Raw genomic sequence first — 18,117 nt, 5'->3', positions numbered from 1 at the left:
TGTCACCTATTTATCTATCCAAGTCCTATAATCTATCACCTGTCATCTATCCATCCATCCATCTCATAGCTATCTATCACATATCCATCTATCTCATAAATATCTATCTATCTAGTGATTTAGTTGCAATTCCTTACAAAATACACAGAAAGAGATGCAATTAACGGCTCCAAAGTAACATACAAAAATACAAAAGTTTATTAGTAAAAGTCATAAAAACTACAAAGATCCATGTTATTGCACCTAATTTTGTACAACCAATGCATACAAGTAAAGCAAAACAATGTATTCTCACAGCATCATCATCGGTCAGGCGGACAGTAAAGTGTAAATATTTTGGAGGTCTAGAAAAATGCAGGGACGGCAAACTCCATGCGTATCCTCACTTCAAAGTGACTTCCTCAGGGGTAAAATGATGTCCTTCCGAATGCCTTTTTTGGAGCACACCCTGCACCTCTCCTGGGTCCTTCCCTTCTTGGCAGTTTGGGGAACTTCTGGAAAATGCTGCCCTGGTACAATGCCATACCTCCCAACTTTTGGGCGAGAGAAAGAGGGACAAAAAGCCCCTCCCCTTTTTCTAAGCCACGCCCATTGTCACAACCTAAAGCATAGTATAATATTGACCTTGATGGTCCCCACATAGAACACTGCCCCTTACTTTGCCCCCCCCCCCCCGGACCCGTATAATTACACCTAATGCAACTCTGCAACATATAAAACCCCTCTTTAATTTTATCCTCCCTTTACATTTGGTTTTCCACTTTTATTTAATCTCCCAAATTTATACATAATCCTATCTGTACTCCTACCCCCTCCTCCATCCTCCTCCTGTATCCTCCTCCTGTATCCTCTATCCTCCTCCTGTATCCTCTATCCTCCTCCTGTATCCTCTATCCTCCTCCTGTATCCCCCTGTCCTCCAGCAGCCTCCTCCTGTATCCTCCATCCTCCTCCTCCTCCTGTAGCCCACTGTCCTCTAGCCTCCTCCTGTCCTCCATCCTCCTCCTGTAGTCTCCTTTCCTCCATCCTCCTCCTGTGCCCCCTGTCCTCCATCCTCCTCCTGTGGCCTCCTGTTATCCATCCTCCTCCTGTGGCCTCCTGTTATCCATCCTCCTCCTGTGGCCTCCTGTTATCCATCCTCCTCCTCCTGTAGCCCACTGTCCTCCATCCTCCTGTGCCCCCCTGTCCCCCAGCAGCCTCCTCCTGTAGCCTACTCCTGTAGCCTACTGTCCTCTATCCTCCTGTGCCCCCTGTCCTACAGCAGCCTCCTCCTGTCCCTCCTGTCCCCAGCAGCCTCCTACTGTCCCCAAGCAGCCTCCTCCTGCCCCCCAGTACCACCTTCACTGTGTCCTTCACCTGTGTCCTCCAGCTCTCTCTGTCCTCTATCCTCCTTCTGGCCCCCTCTTCCTGTGGCCCCCTGTCCCCTCAGGTTCTTACCTCTCCTGGTTCCAGTCTTCTCCCGGGCTCCGACTTGACTCGCGGAGGGGGCGGGGCCAGCCGGGGGCAGAGCGACCTCCTCACATGACTCATGTGCGGAGGTAGCAGGGGCGGGACCAGATGGAGGCGGGACAAAGGGAGGGAGAGGTGGGGGGGAAGCCGTGACATTCTCCCAGCCGCCCGTGACGCGGTTACAGAGACCAAAAAAAAGGGGACTGTCACGTCAAAAACGGGACGGTTGGGAGGTATGCAATGCGTGATGTGGCCTCGCTTCATGATGTGCTGGCACTCCCCCCTTCCTGGTCCCCAAAAAGAAAGTACTTTATTACCACCTCTTGAAAGTACCCCTCTGGCCTGCACATCGATGTAACACATAATTATATAGTGCTATCTGCATGATATGCACGACCAGCTTCTTACACCACACCCACTATTTCTGCTTGGTGTTGTATGGCCAAAGCACCCGGTCCGACAAGACAACCCCTCCCATCTAAAATACAGTCTATACATCCAATAAATAATCTTTTCCTAGACAATATATCTGAGGTTACTCAGAATACTTGTCAAAAGACTGCACCAAATAATCAAACCACCAGGTGGCTATAGAGTTCTAAGCCAGGGAATATTTTATTATTTAAGACTAGAGATGAGCGAACATGCTCGTCCGAGCTTGATGCTCGGTCGAGCATTAGGGTACTCGAAACTGCTCGTTACTCGGACGAATACTTCGCCCGCTCGAGAAAATGGCAGCTCCCGCCGTTTTGCTTTTTGGCGGCCAGAAACAGAGCCAATCACAAGCCAGGAGACTCTGCACTCCACCCAGCATGACGTGGTACCCTTACACGTCGATAGCAGTGGTTGGCTGGCCAGATCAGGTGACCCTGGGATAGACTAGCCGCTGGCCGCGCTGCTCGGATCATTCTGTCTCTGGATGCCGCTAGGGAGAGAGCTGCTGCTGGTCAGGGAAAGCGTTAGGGTGTTCTATTAGCTTACTGTTAGGCAGGAGTGATTCTCAAAGAACCCAACAGCCCTTCTTAGGGCTACAATAACGTTCTACTTTTTTTATTTTAATTTGCATCTATTACCATTTTGTGAGGAATTAGCAGGGGGACTTGCTACCGTTGTGTTTAGCTCTTAGTGGCACACATATCCATAGCAAAGACCGAAGTGGGAAAATTCAGTAGGGGTTGGATTTCTATTAGGCACTTACTCAGTGTCATCTCATCTGGCATAGTAGTGTGCTTCCTTTGATACTTGGCTAGAAAATAGCCATAGGAGAATACAAACAGCTTCTTGAAGCCTACAGTAGCGTTCTATATATTTGATTTCTGGTTGATCTGCTGGTGGCTGTAGTTTCTGCAGTGCATGTACTTGCCAATTCTGAGCAATTTGTAGTGAGACTTGCGACCGCTGTGTTCTGCGCTTAGTGGCGCACATATCCATAGCAAAGGCCGAAGTGGCAAAATTCAGTAGGGGTTGGATTTCTATTAGGCAATAACTCAGTGTCATCTCATCTGGCATAGTAGTGTGCTTCCTTTGATACTTGGCTAGAAAATAGCCATAGGAGAATACAAACAGCTTCTTGAAGCCTACAGTAGCGTTCTATATATTTGATTTCTGGTTGATCTGCTGGTGGCTGTAGTTTCTGCAGTGCATGTACTTGCCAATTCTGAGCAATTTGTAGTGAGACTTGCGACCGCTGTGTTCTGCGCTTAGTGGCGCACATATCCATAGCAAAGGCCGAAGTGGGAAAATTCAGTAGGGGTTGGATTTCTATTAGGCAATAACTCAGTGTCATCTCATCTGGCATAGTAGTGTGCTTCCTTTGATACTTGGCTAGAAAATAGCCATAGGAGAATACAAACAGCTTCTTGAAGCCTACAGTAGCGTTCTATATATTTGATTTCTGGTTGATCTGCTGGTGGCTGTAGTTTCTGCAGTGCATGTACTTGCCAATTCTGAGCAATTTGTAGTGAGACTTGCGACCGCTGTGTTCTGCGCTTAGTGGCGCACATATCCATAGCAAAGGCCGAAGTGGGAAAATTCAGTAGGGGTTGGATTTCTATTAGGCAATAACTCAGTGTCATCTCATCTGGCATAGTAGTGTGCTTCCTTTGATACTTGGCTAGAAAATAGCCATAGGAGAATACAAACAGCTTCTTGAAGCCTACAGTAGCGTTCTATATATTTGATTTCTGGTTGATCTGCTGGTGGCTGTAGTTTCTGCAGTGCATGTACTTGCCAATTCTGAGCAATTTGTAGTGAGACTTGCGACCGCTGTGTTCTGCGCTTAGTGGCGCACATATCCATAGCAAAGGCCGAAGTGGGAAAATTCAGTAGGGGTTGGATTTCTATTAGGCAATAACTCAGTGTCATCTCATCTGGCATAGTAGTGTGCTTCCTTTGATACTTGGCTAGAAAATAGCCATAGGAGAATACAAACAGCTTCTTGAAGCCTACAGTAGCGTTCTATATATTTGATTTCTGGTTGATCTGCTGGTGGCTGTAGTTTCTGCAGTGCATGTACTTGCCAATTCTGAGCAATTTGTAGTGAGACTTGCGACCGCTGTGTTCTGCGCTTAGTGGCGCACATATCCATAGCAAAGGCCGAAGTGGGATAATTCAGTAGGGGTTGGATTTCTATTAGGCAATAACTCAGTGTCATCTCATCTGGCATAGTAGTGTGCTTCCTTTGATACTTGGCTAGAAAATAGCCATAGGAGAATACAAACAGCTTCTTGAAGCCTACAGTAGCGTTCTATATATTTGATTTCTGGTTGATCTGCTGGTGGCTGTAGTTTCTGCAGTGCATGTACTTGCCAATTCTGAGCAATTTGTAGTGAGACTTGCGACCGCTGTGTTCTGCGCTTAGTGGCGCACATATCCATAGCAAAGGCCGAAGTGGGAAAATTCAGTAGGGGTTGGATTTCTATTAGGCAATAACTCAGTGTCATCTCATCTGGCATAGTAGTGTGCTTCCTTTGATACTTGGCTAGAAAATAGCCATAGGAGAATACAAACAGCTTCTTGAAGCCTACAGTAGCGTTCTATATATTTGATTTCTGGTTGATCTGCTGGTGGCTGTAGTTTCTGCAGTGCATGTACTTGCCAATTCTGAGCAATTTGTAGTGAGACTTGCGACCGCTGTGTTCTGCGCTTAGTGGCGCACATATCCATAGCAAAGGCCGAAGTGGCAAAATTCAGTAGGGGTTGGATTTCTATTAGGCACTAACTCAGTGTCATCTCATCTGGCATAGTAGTGTGCTTCCTTTGATACTTGGCTAGAAAATAGCCATAGCAATAGGATAGGATTGTTTGGTTTTAAAAACTCAAAAAAAAAAAAAAAAACACAAAAAAACACAAAAAAACAAAAAGAAGTAAAAAAAAAAAAAAAGTTATAACTCTCATTTTAAAAATGTTTAACCCGAGGGCTAGGGGTAGAGGACGAGGGCGGGGACGTGGGCGTCCAACTACTGCAGGGGTCAGAGGCCGTGGTCCTGGGCGGGGTGAGACACCACCTGCTGATGAGGGAGCAGGGGAACGCCGCAGAGCTACACTCCCTAGGTTCATGTCTGAAGTTACTGGGACTCGTGGTAGAGCACTGTTGAGGCCAGAACAGTGCGAACAGGTGATGTCGTGGATTGCTGACAATGCTTCGAGCAATTTGTCCACCACCAGTCAGTCTTCCACGCAGTCCACCCATGTCACCGAAATCCCCACTCCTCCAGCTCCTGCACCTCAGCCTCCTCCCCCCCAGTCTGCCCCCTCCCAGGAAAATTTGCCATTTGAACCGGCATACTCTGAGGAACTGTTTTCTGGACCCTTCCCACAGTCACAAACCACTTGTCCGGTTGCTGCTGAGCAATTTTCCGATGCCCAGGTTTTCCACCAGTCACAGTCTGTGGGTGATGATGACCTTCTTGACGTAGTGGAAGTGTGTAAAGAGGTGTCCGACGATGAGGAGACACGGTTGTCAGACAGTGGGGAAGTTGTTGTCAGGGCAGGAAGTCCGAGGGGGGAGCAGACTGAGGGATCGGAGGATGATGAGGTGACAGACCCAAGCTGGGTTGAGAGGCCGGGTGAACACAGTGCTTCTGAGACGGAGGAGAGTCCTCGACCTGAACAGGTTGGAAGAGGCAGTGGTGGGGCCAGACGGAGAGGCAGGGCCAGAGCTGGTGCATCAGCGCCACTGTCACTAGTGAAGCTCCCGTGGTGAGGGCTCTTGCGGCGAGGGCTAGATCTTCAGAAGTGTGGAGGTTCTTTAAGGAAACACCGGATGACCGACGGACTGTGGTGTGCAACATTTGCCAAACCAGGCTCAGCAGGGGTTCCACCACTACTAGCTTAACTACCACCAGTATGCGCAGGCATATGAATGCTAAGCACCCCACTCAGTGGCAACAAGCCCGTTCACCTCCGGCCGTGCACACCACTGCTCCTTCCCCTGTGTCAGCTGCTAGTCAGCCCCCTGCCCAGGACCCTGGCACAAAAACCCCATCGTCGCCTCCACGATCCTCCACAGCATCCACCAGCGTTCAGCTCTCCATACCCCAGACGCTGGAGCGGAAACGCAAATATAGTGCAACCCACCCGCACGCCCAAGCCCTTAATGTGCACATCTCCAGATTGCTTAGCCTGGAGATGCTGCCCTATAGGCTAGTAGAGACCGAGGCCTTTCGCAACCTCATGGCGGCGGCCGCCCCTCGGTATTCGGTCCCCAGCCGCCACTACTTTTCCCGATGTGCCGTCCCAGCCCTGCACCAGCACGTGTCAGACAACATCATCCGTGCCCTGACCAACGCCGTTTCTGACAAGGTCCACCTGACCACAGACACGTGGACGAGTGCTGCCGGGCAGGGCCACTATATATCGCTGACGGCACATTGGGTTAACTTGGTGGAGGCTGGGACCGAGTCTGACCCTGGGGCTGCTCATATACTGCCGACGCCGAGGATTGCGGGGCCTACCTCGGTCCAGGTGTTTCAGGCCTACTATGCCTCCTCCTCCTCCCACCCCTCCTCCACCTCCTCCTCCGAACTACCATCCGTGGGCACGGCGCCATCAGTCGGTAGCTCTAGGCACAGCAGCAGTGCCGTCGCTAAGCGACAGCAGGCGGTGCTGAAACTGCTGAGCCTAGGCGATAAAAGGCACACCGCCCAAGAGCTATTACAGGGCATTCCACATCAAAGTTGTTAACTTTGTCGCCACCCTGCTGTGTAATCCACAAAATATACTGGCAAACTTTTACCATTTAGGGATATTATTTCAGCGCTTCTTGCGCATCTGTTTACATTCCCCTCACCCGGCATATCCTAAACTTATAAGAACGCTACTACACTTGATCTTATACAAAAGGTTCTTAGAAGTGCTGTTTGGGGAGTAGCCTAGAAACAGGGGCTTGGATTGGCGAAAGCTCGCCTGGCTGCAGAGCGCCAGCTCCATCACAAGATCCAACTAACATAGTTGCAGCACCTTTAATCTACTACTAGTTCACTGCCTCCATAATAATAATAATCTTTATTTATATAGCGTCATCATATTCTGCAGCGCTTTTCAAATCATAGGAAACAAATACAAATGTAATGTAACAGAGCACAACATTTGTATGGAACAACAGGAGTGAGGTCCCTGCTCGCCAGAGCTTACGGTTTATGAAGATGATGGGGTAACACGAGGTAAAAGAATATTTAATGGTCAAGCCATTCTTCTTAGGGAATAGAAAAAAATATAATAAATGGAATTGCTGTCGCTTGAAACACTCAGCCGTCATCTTATATACCAGGTCCAGGGTGAATGGGACTGCAGAGAAGTCTGGTGCCTGTTGGTTGCTGGATAACAGATGGGAGGACGACACAGGACGGGTTAGTAGAAGAGTTAAAACTTCATGCAGTTAATGAGTGTTATAGGCTTGCCTAAAGAAATGGGTTTTAAGAGCACGTTTGAAACTTTGGAGGTTAGGTATTAGTCTGATAGTCCGGGGCAGAGCATTCCATAGAATTGGTGCAGCTCTAGAGAAGTCTTGGAGACGCGAGTGGGAGGTCCGCACTAGGGTAGAGGTTAATCTAAGATCACTGGCGGATCTAAGAGCACGGGTTGGGCGATAGACTGAGATAAGAGAGGAGAGGTAGGGGGGTGCAGCATTATACAGAGCTTTATGGATGAGGGTTATTATTATTTTAAACTATTCGAAAGGAGACTGGCAGCAAGTGCAGCGACTGGCATGAACTGTAAGCATACATGGTCCCCTTATCAAACGAGCTGTGTCAGGCAGAATTTGGGGTTGTTTTCATGGCTTCCATGTTAACTTTGTCGCCACCCTGCTGTGTAATCCACAAAATATACTGGCAAACTTTTATCATGTAGCGATATTATTTGAGCGCTTCTTGCTCACCTCCTTTGGTTCCTCTCTGCCACCCATTGGTTTGAAGCCTGAGTCCATTTAGGGTATGTCGCCATGCCACTCTCTAGCCTGCCGCTGCTGCCGCTGCCTCTGCATGCCGTCCCCTATAGTGTCAGGGTCAATTATTGGATGTTTTAGATGCTATCTAGCTTCATTCTGTCACTCTGTCATGGCCATGCTGTTGCCCATAATTTTGGCATAATGGTGCGATTAGGCAGCCTCAGAGGCATCCATGCATGCTGCCCCTGCTGTTTCCTGTCCATTTCCGTGGTGTTTCCATCCTTTTCTGAGGTTCCCAGGTGTTTGGCCAAGCTTCCCTGTGCAGAGCCTTGGTCCCCTTGAAAAATGCTCGAGTCTCCCATTGACTTCAATGGGGTTCGTTATTCGAGACGAGCACTCGAGCATCGGGAAAAGTTCGTCTCGAATAACGAGTACCCGAGCATTTTAGTGTTCGCTCATCTCTATTTAAGACCAATAATGTAATACATAAATAATTCAAACAGCAACAAATTTCTTCAAGAAGATAAAATATAATATCTAAAGTTACAAAATATTAATAGAGAAAGACAAGGGAGGATTTAGCACAAAGCAGAGCAGATAATAACAAAGTCAGGTATGTTATAGTAAACCAGCTATAAGATTATGCAGAGGTTGTACTGTCAAGTCAAAGTATTTTCCTGTTGCAGTATTCCCTGAATAGAGGTCAGTTGTAAGGAGTTGTACCATTGCTGCAGCGAGGTAGTGATATTGGAGCTCAATAGGTACTTACAGGGGGAAGCAGCAGGAACACTAGGAGGGATTACCAGTGAAGACCAGGAAACACACCCTCAACATTACCTTGCTTGGTTGTTTCTGTACTGGTACCGGGGTGGTGGTGTGCCCACAAGGACCTCTCTCTTGTCCTTGTACTTAATACAGAATAGAGTGAGACCTCTCTGATTTCTGCATACAGTGCAGCATGCCGCAGTATTTCTGGAAGCGAGGCACTTGAACAGGGTAGTGCTGGTGTAGAAATTGTCCAGGTAGAGGTGGTAGCCCTGGTCCACCAAATCCCACATTATCTTCCCTGTATATGCCTGGGCAAACTTGGCACTAAAATGATCTAATATGGGCCTGATCTTAAATAAATGATCATAACTGGGGTCACCTCTGGGTGGGCACTGTGTGTTGTCGTTGTAGTGCATAAACTTATGGATGGCTTCAAAGCGCATCCTGCTCATTGACATGCCGAACATCAGGGTGTTGTACAGAATGTCTGTGCTCCAGTCGTCCCCGATTGCGGGGCTTCTTTACAATCCCCATAAGAAGTATTATGCCCCAATACTTCTCCATCTCTGCTCCAGTGACAGGTGTCCACCTGTAGGGTAGTTGGACGCGGCGACCGGTGGAAGTAGCTTTTACAAAACCAGTGACTGGACCTGTCGTAGTTTTGCTCTCCATGCCGTGCGATACATCAAGAGGCTCAAGCCTCTTGATGTATCCGATGCAACGAGCAGGGCCAGTTCTAGACAAAGTGGGGCCCTGGGCAAAACTAAAAGTGGGGCCCCAAAATAAAACTATTTTATGACCAGTCACAGTCAGTAAGAGGCTCTTTTTAGTATGGTAAAACAAATATGTAATATGGGAGAAGTTTATAGGAGATAGATCATAGGGAGATTGAAGGGCAGCACGGTGGCTCAGTGGTTAGCACTACAGCCTTCTACGCTAGTCAACATCTGCAGAGAGTTTGTATTTTCTCTCTGTGTTTGCGTAGGTTTTCTCTGGGTCCTCCGGTTTCCTCCCACACTCCAAAAAATTACTGGTAGGTTGAATAGATTGTGAACCCCATGGGGACAGGGACTGATCTGGCAAGCTCTGTGTGCGCTATATAAATAAAGGAATGATTAATTATAATTATTATGATAGAAGATACATATGAAAGATGATAGAGATTTCTAGATGCAGAACTATAAAGTAGATTGTGTATATACAGCAGATGGATGAGAGATATATACAGGAGAAGAAAAATAGAAAAATGATTAATAAATAGACAGAGAAAAAGCGAGATATAAAAATGGTCAGATTATAGGACATAGGGCCACATCTATCACTTTTGTGCGTTGACCCTAAATTCTGGCGCACTGTTGCGCCAGAATTATCACAAGCTACAACCATCTGTGATAAGTTAATTTCCTGCCTCTTATTAATCGCTTTACTTTAACACAGTTTAGGCGCAATTTTGGCGCAGTGAAAGGGAACCTACCACCACAAATCTACCTATAAAGGTAGATCGGGTGGTAGGTGGATCAATGGGACGTGAGGATAGCCCTTTTAAGGGCTAATCCTCACGTCCCCGCACTTTTTTAGTAACTTTTATTTGACTTTTATGCTAATTAAATGCTTATGCGGCTACTGGGGCGTGGAGTAGCCGCATCTGAGGTTACACGAGGCGGCTACTCCACGCCCCGGTAGCCACTTTACCCCTCCTACTCACCATCTTTGGCGCGCAACCCGCGCTTGTGCAGACCCGGCTTCGGAGCAGTGACCGCGCAGGCGCGGGCCTGCTGTTCTGCGCATTGATCCACCTACCACCCGATCTACCTTTATAGGTAGATTTGTGGTGGTAGGTTCCCTTTAAGGTGCAATGTTAAATTCGGGCACTTACATGTGATCCTGCTACAAGCTCCTCTCAGCTTTTCACACATCCCAGAATGAAGAGAACACTCACAGCAGCAACCAGGTGTGTGACACCAAGCACCCAGTTACCTCCTCAGCAGTGGCTTCTCCTGGAGGGGATCCCCAAGTGCTGGTCTCCTTCTGCACCCCTGTAATTCTGCACAGTATCCCCCTCTCAGACACCAGTGTGATCATCCTGCTACACGGGGGACACTTGTCTGTACTATCTGCAAAATTCGGCAAAGTTCTCTTCTCTCTTTCTCTGAGCTGAGGATTTTGCAGAATCTTTTGTAAATAGAAGGTGATGAACTGTAAATAGAATCTGCAGCTCCTGTCTGCAGTGTGTGTAGTGTCTGTATTATCTGTACTAGTGTCTGCAGTGTATGTAATGTCTGTACTAGTGTCTGTATTATCTGTAATAGTGTCTGTACTAATGTCTGTAGTGTCTGGTTGAGCTCTGCTGCTGTGGATGAGATGTTTTTGCGCCCTTTTTTGTGCCTAAATGAAAAGTTGCAAGTGATGAATATCATTAGGCGCAACAAAACATCTGGATTGGTAGGATAGATTAGGGAAAGCTGGTTATTTTTGCGGCACGGCTACTTTGGCGTTTAATCGCAAAAATGGCGCAAAAACGGTGCGCCGGTATCAAAAGGCAAAAACAACAGAAAAAAAAAAAAAAAGAGTGATACATGTTTACAGGCCCATAGATAACTAAACAGATAGATATATAGACAGGAGATACATAATAAGCATCTTCACCTGGGAATTTCTGGATATTTTGTCCCGTTATTGACGAAATTACAGCAAAAATAATTAAAAGTAAACCCAACAAACCACATATTTTCTGAAAGCAGACACTTGCCACATTTTCAAAATTGCATTAAAGAGTATAGACATAGACACCTTCATGCAATTTTGATTCAAACTGAAACATTTTATTAAAAAAAACACTTAAAATTTGACTGATGGCAAATAATGTTATGAACAGAAAATATTTACCTTCACATCTCCTAAATGTGTAGATGTGTAGAGTTCACAAATGTCCCATATTGATATCTTTACATGAATAAATCCACATACTATCACTAAAACTGTAATATCTAGATATCTGCTTTTCAGCTAGAAATTTTAAAACAGTCACAATTTGCAAAATATAGCAATAAAACAGAATAAAACATTAAGGCGCCATAAAACCTATGTAATTTTGAAAGGAGACAACCAGGCGATGCATTTGGCAATTAACATTCAAAATTTCCTCTAAAATATACTTTCCTTAAACAGTAAGATGTGAGGAGAGCATACAGACCCCACATGTGTATATTCACCAAAATATGCAGCAAAGGGAATGTTACATCCACAGGGGACATCAGACTATTTTTGCAGAAAATTGCACTGAGCTTCACACAGATCTATCATTGTATCTCCCTTAAAATGGTAACCCAAATAAATAACTATATATCCATAAACCAAACTAATGAGATAATAAAAGTCACATTTAGATGTCACCATTGTATTAGCATCACAATAACAGAACCCTCCCTGCTTCATAAGAATGAGGGTTCATTCACATGCGGGCATACCACCGTGTGCTGGAGAGGATGAGGAGGTGACCCCTCCTCCCTCCATCGAAAACAGCAGCACACGACTATACACTCGACAAAAGATAGAGCAAGCTCTATCTTTTTGCGGTGTGCGGCCCGGATCGGTGCCACATATGTGTGGCACCGTATCCCCGCCGCGCCGCTATTGCCGTCTATGGGGACGTACATGCGGCCGCAGATTTGCGGCCACATATACGTCCCCGCAGACGGCCATGTGAATTTACCCTTAGAGTGAGAACATCATAACTTAGGTGTAAACAATGGAGGATTGTGTGTAATAAAAACTTTATTCCAGAACATGTGTGCGTTTTTGGTGTTACATAAACCTTTATGGACATGTTCTGGTTTGCGGCGTTTCGCAAAAACAAAAAGACTATCACGAAAAAAAAAAGGCAATAAGAGAGTGTTTTTCCATTATCTGTGAGGAGCAGCAGCTCCTGTGTCCAGCAAATTCTCCCTGCAGCCTGATGGCGAAGAATCTGGAGGGGGGGGGGCACACTTCAGGGGGCTGTGTCTCTGGCTCTGTGACACATAGAACCTCACTTCTTTTTTCCTATCAAAGAAGAGAGTCTCTTCTTTTATATGAATCTTTGTGTTTCTAAGTGTCAGGAAAATGGAGATATTAACTGTCAAACTGCCATCAGGAGTAATTTTTAATATATGAAAATGGCACCTGATATTCTCACTTTAAACCTGAATATCTTTGGATCCATAGCACCTAGAAACAAAATTCAAGATTGATTTGAAAGAAGAGATTCTCCCCTTTCAGTGGGCCCTGGGCAATTGCCCACTTTGCCTACCCATAGCACCAGCCCTGGCAACGAGGGTGTGTGCAGGGGTGTACCAATCCTGTCTGCTGCCTGAGGCGAGCCATAGAGAGACAACCCCCCCCCCCCCCTGCCCCTGGGCCCATAGATGTAATATATCAGGGAGTGTCAGGACCAGATCCATCATGGTTTGGTGTAAAAAAAAAGCTATGCAAAATGCATACATCGTGCCGCCATATAGTATAAAATGCATACAGCGTACCGACATCTGGTATAAAATGCATCCAGTGTACCGCCATGTGGTATAAATTGCATCTAGCGTACTGCCATGTAATATAAAATGCATACAGCGTATCGCCATGTAGTATAAAATGCATACAGCGTATTACCATGTAGTATAAAATGCATACAGCATGCTGCCATGTAGTATAAAATAGATACAGCGTCCCACCATGTAGTATAAAATGCATACAGAGTACCGCCAAATAGAAGCCCTGATAAATATCACAAATGCTGCATATAGATACAGCATATATACACACACAAAGATATATACACACACAAACACATATTACATATTTATACACACACATATATATATATATATATGCGCAAAGATAAAGTACCTTACCTCTCTGTTGTGTTCTTGGAAAGTTCAGTGCCCTGTCCTGCAGCGGCGGTGGCGCGGTGAGGGAGCCGAGTGCGGCTAGGTCGAGAGCCGGGAGCAGCTAGGTCGAGAGCAGCTAGGTCGAGAGCCGGGAGCAGCTAGGTCGAGAGCCGGGAGCAGCTAGGTCGAGAGCCGGGAGCAGCTAGGTCGAGAGCCGGGAGCTTGAGAGTGGGTGGAGGGAGCAGGGAGCCAAGAGCCAGGAGGGGGGGGGGGACATTAGCGGAGCCGGGTTTAGACAGGAGTGGAGGGGGAGACGGGAACGGAGAGCCAAGAGCGGGTAGGTCGAGAGTCGAGAGAGGGGGTGCGGAGTGAGCGGCAAGGGAGCCTGGAGCTTGAGCGGGGGCAGGGGGAGCAGGGAGCCGAGAGTCTGGAGGGGTGGGGGGGTTGTTATCGGGATTGAGACGGGAGTGGAGGGGGAGCCGGAAGCAGAGATATGAGCAAGAGAGAAATTATGCGAGGAGTGGGGGGGCGTCAGCACATTGGCGGCCGGAAGCATGGTGACAGACAGAGCACTGGAAACTGGTGCTGGCCGCCCGGCAGGAGTTTGATGCAGGCCGGCAGGGGGGCGGAAGCTCTGTGCCGGCGGCGTTGGGGGTGGGCGCAAGGTGCTGGCAGTGTCGGGGAGCAAGGTGCCGGACGGAGGGCTGCAACGTGGTCCCGTCCGGCGAAAGAAAGCTCAGTGCCGGCCCACTCGTTGAGCAGGAGGCACGCCGCCTGAGGAGAGATGCTCAACTCGCTTCATGGCAGGTGTGCCCCTGGGTGTGTGGCTGCTATCATATGATAAAAGACGCTTTGGGGGAAATTTAAGGCCAAATTAGTGCGTCTACTTAAAGTGTTAATGCATTGCCAAAGGAGGTAAAAACAACATCAATGATTGAGTGTTGCTACAGTCTATAGGGAGAAAAATTATTTACAAGTGGAAAATATTCAAGATCGTTAGTTGACGTCGCTTCGGGAGTTTGACATTGAATGTGTGCGGCTCAACTCTGCTACATGATTAACCACACGCTCTATTTTATCAATTATTTTTAACAGTTTTATTAAGGTTTTATTAAGAAACTTGTATATAGTATAATACAGTGAATATGAAGTTTATGTTTACATATATTCACTTACTCATTTGTGATTATTGTGCAAATAAACAGCATATTACTTATTGTTATTAGAGATGTGCGAGCACTAAAATGCTCGGGTGCTCGTTACTCGAGCCGAACATTTCCAGATGCTCGAGTGCTCGTTTCGAGTAACGAGCCCCATTGAAATCAATGGGAGACCCGAGCATTTTTCAGTAAAATTACAAACTGAACGAGCACAGTGAAATAACACAGTGCAGAACAGATTGCAGATGTTCGGGAACATCTGCGATCTGTTCCGGAGACATGCGCGCAGAACGGTGTTCTCCGCAATAGTATTTGAAGAACAATATGTGTGAAGAACAACTTGCAGATGTTTCCAAACATCTGCAATGTGTTCTTCACACATATTGTTCTTCAAATACTATTGCGGAGAACACCGTTCTGCACGCGTGTCTCCGGGACATCTGCGATCTGCTCCGGAGACACCCGTGCAGAACGGTGTTCTCCGCAATAGTATTTGAAGAACAATATGTGTAGAGAACAACTTGCAGATGTTTCCAAACATCTGCAATGTGTTCTTCACACATATTGGGGCAGATTTACTTACCCGGCCCATTCGCGATCCAGCGGCGCGTTCTCTGCACAGGATTCGGGTCCGGCTGGGATTTAAGAAGGTAGTTCCTCCGCCGTCCACCAGGTGGCGCTGCTGCGCCGAAAATAATCTTAACGCCCCGGAATGCACCATCCCATAGCAGGTGAAGGTAAGCGCTTCCCAAGCGACACATTTCGGATTTTAAATGCGGCGGTTTTTCCGAATACGTCGGGTTTTCGTTCGGCCACGCCCCCCCGATTTCTGTCGCGCGCATGCCGGCCCCGATGCGCCACAATCCGATCGCGTGCGCCAAAAACCCGGGGCAATTCATGTACAAGCGGCGCAAATCGGAAATATTCGGGTAACACGTCGGGAAAACGCGAATCGGGCCCTTAGTAAATGACCCCCATTGTTCTTCAAATACTATTGCGGAGAACACCGTTCTGCACGCGTGTCTCCGGAACAGATCGCAGATGTTCCCGAACATCTGCAATCTATTCTGCACTGTGTTCTTTCACTGTTTTCTTTAATTAAACGATTAAATTAAATGTTTTCATTGTATTTTTTTACTGTTCTTCACTTCTTTTTTTTCAATTAAATGCTCGTTATCGAGCAGGGCAAATACTCGTCCGAGCAACGAGCCGGTCCGAGTATGCTAATACTCGACCGAGCATCAAGCTCGGACGAGTATACTCGCTCATCACTAATTGTTATGCATGAAACAGAAAATTTACAGCATGTTATACAAACTAGGCAGTGATCAAAGGATATTAATCCCTTAAAGACACAGGGTTTTTTTGCTCATTTCTCGCTCTCCATCTTCAAAAATCCATAACTTTTTAATTTTTCCGTGTACAAACCTGTGTGAGGGCTTATTTTGTGTGTAACAAATTTTACTTTTCCGTGATGTTATTTATTATTCCATGCCATATACTTGGAAGCAGGGAAAAAATTCCAAATGTGGAAAAAAATTTTTTTAAAAATGCATGGGAGTAAAGTTCTTGTGGGCTCATTTGGAGCGCAGAGTGAAGTCGTAAAAACTAACACCTCTACTTTATTCTTTTGTTCAGTGCGATCACGGTGATACCAAATTTATATAGGTTTTATTGCGTATTTTAATAAATTTTCAAAAATTAAACAAATGTGGGGGTGATTTGAATTTTTAATATTTTATTAATTTTTTAAACTTTTTTTCACTATTTCTTAGACCCTCTAGGGTACATTAACCCTAGATGGTATGATTGTTCCTACCATATACTGCAATGCTACTGTATTGCAGTATATGGCATTTTTGCATATGTTTCATTACAATGAGCCACTGGCTTTAGGTGCGCCGGCGACTTTGCCTGGCGGCAGAGAAGAGGTCAACACCCACGATTGGTGCAAGCACTGACTGCGGGTTATAGCGGTGGGTCTTTGCTGCAATATGCAGCAAAGCCCATCTCTGTATGAAGAGGGCCCGTGAGCCCTCTTCATACACCTTTCATAGCTCTGTGGCGGATATATCCTCCGCAGACCGTGGGTTAAAAAAAAAATAAAACTTTAAAATAACAGATTGATAAATACAGGGACATCTTATTTACGACAGGATGGCAATAAACACACTAAAAACCTGTGAGGCGAGACAAGAGAGCCCTGGCTCTTATATGCTTGTGACCTCCGGGTCAGAGATAAGAGGTCATGAAGCTGGCATGAATGTGAAGACCACTTTGTAAGGTCTTGAATCTCCACACTAATTTATACTCCCATTCCCTCTGTGTCTTAAAATGTCCCATTAAAATAGTAATCTGCAAATCTTCCATAGAGTGATCCTCTCTGCAGAAACGTGCAACTACTGGTACTTCTTTCCTTTCATTTTTAATATCAGAGTTCATGCGCTGATGGAGTCTCTGGCATGTTTCCCAAACATAAAGGCCTGTGCTCACATGGAGGAATGACACGGGTGACCAGGTACCTGTACCTCAATCACAGCAGGACATAAGATCAAGAGGACATTTTCCTGTAGATCTTCCAATGTGGTCTACCTTATTATGTGTTGATATAGTAGCAAAAGGAAAACCGTCCGCACTAGCTTCACAGGATTAAAAGTCCATATTTATTTAATCCAAGACATGATTAAATATTGTGATCACAAAGAAATTATGCATATCAGTGACGCGTTTCAGTCATCGCTCTTTATCTGTCCTTACTCATACCTATGATACCTCATAGATCTATTTGAAGCCAAGAACGCTTTCTTATCCTAGGATCATGTGTGTGGCTTTGTATTATCGTTTAGAGTATGACATTGTTATAAATGTTAGATACACGTGGATGTTTTTGTCACTGAAATGTAGAAAATAGAGAAAGCTTGCAACAATATCTATGTAAATATGTAACTATATCCCTAGATGTGTGCATCATTGCTGCTTGTTTGTTGAAGATGAAGTTACATATTTATTGATCATTGCATGCAATAAAGGATGAAATAGCTGGAATACAAAACTTATACAGAAAAAAATACACCAAGTGCAGAGTTCAAACATTCCACTGCTTGTGCTATTGTAAACAAAGAGTAATCCAATGAATACCTGTATATTTGTGACATATGTCATTTTAGTAAATGTAGGACAGATTCTATAATTCATGCGTGTATCCAGAAGCATTATCCAATATGCTTCTCTCATATGTAATTTCTTAGTGTGCTCTCTACCTCTTTTGTTTAATGTAACATGCTCAATGGCAGTAGTGGTCATAGATTGTACTAACCCTTGATGTTGGTCTCGGAAATGTTTCCATGCACCGGATATATTTAGTGTGCTGGCTAAGTTATTTAAGTTTGCGACCCTAAGTGTTCGGATATAAATGATTTTACTTTCTGAATAGTACATCCCACGTACTGAGATACACAACATTCGTGGACTCACAATTAAGATGTTTATTT

The 18,117-nt window shown here is 45.8% G+C and overlaps 1 protein-coding gene across 3 annotated transcripts in view; it reads right to left on the bottom strand.

The window, feature by feature from the left end:
• LOC140068969 (transmembrane protein 272-like) overlaps positions 1-18,117 on the bottom strand; it is a 57,462-nt gene that overhangs the window by 11,279 nt on the left and 28,066 nt on the right. The gene's annotated exons all lie outside the window — the stretch shown is intronic.

This window comes from Engystomops pustulosus, chromosome 7 (assembly GCF_040894005.1).
Source record: "Engystomops pustulosus chromosome 7, aEngPut4.maternal, whole genome shotgun sequence".
NCBI lineage: Eukaryota > Metazoa > Chordata > Amphibia > Anura > Leptodactylidae > Engystomops > Engystomops pustulosus.
This window is presented reverse-complemented; position numbering and strand designations above follow the sequence as displayed.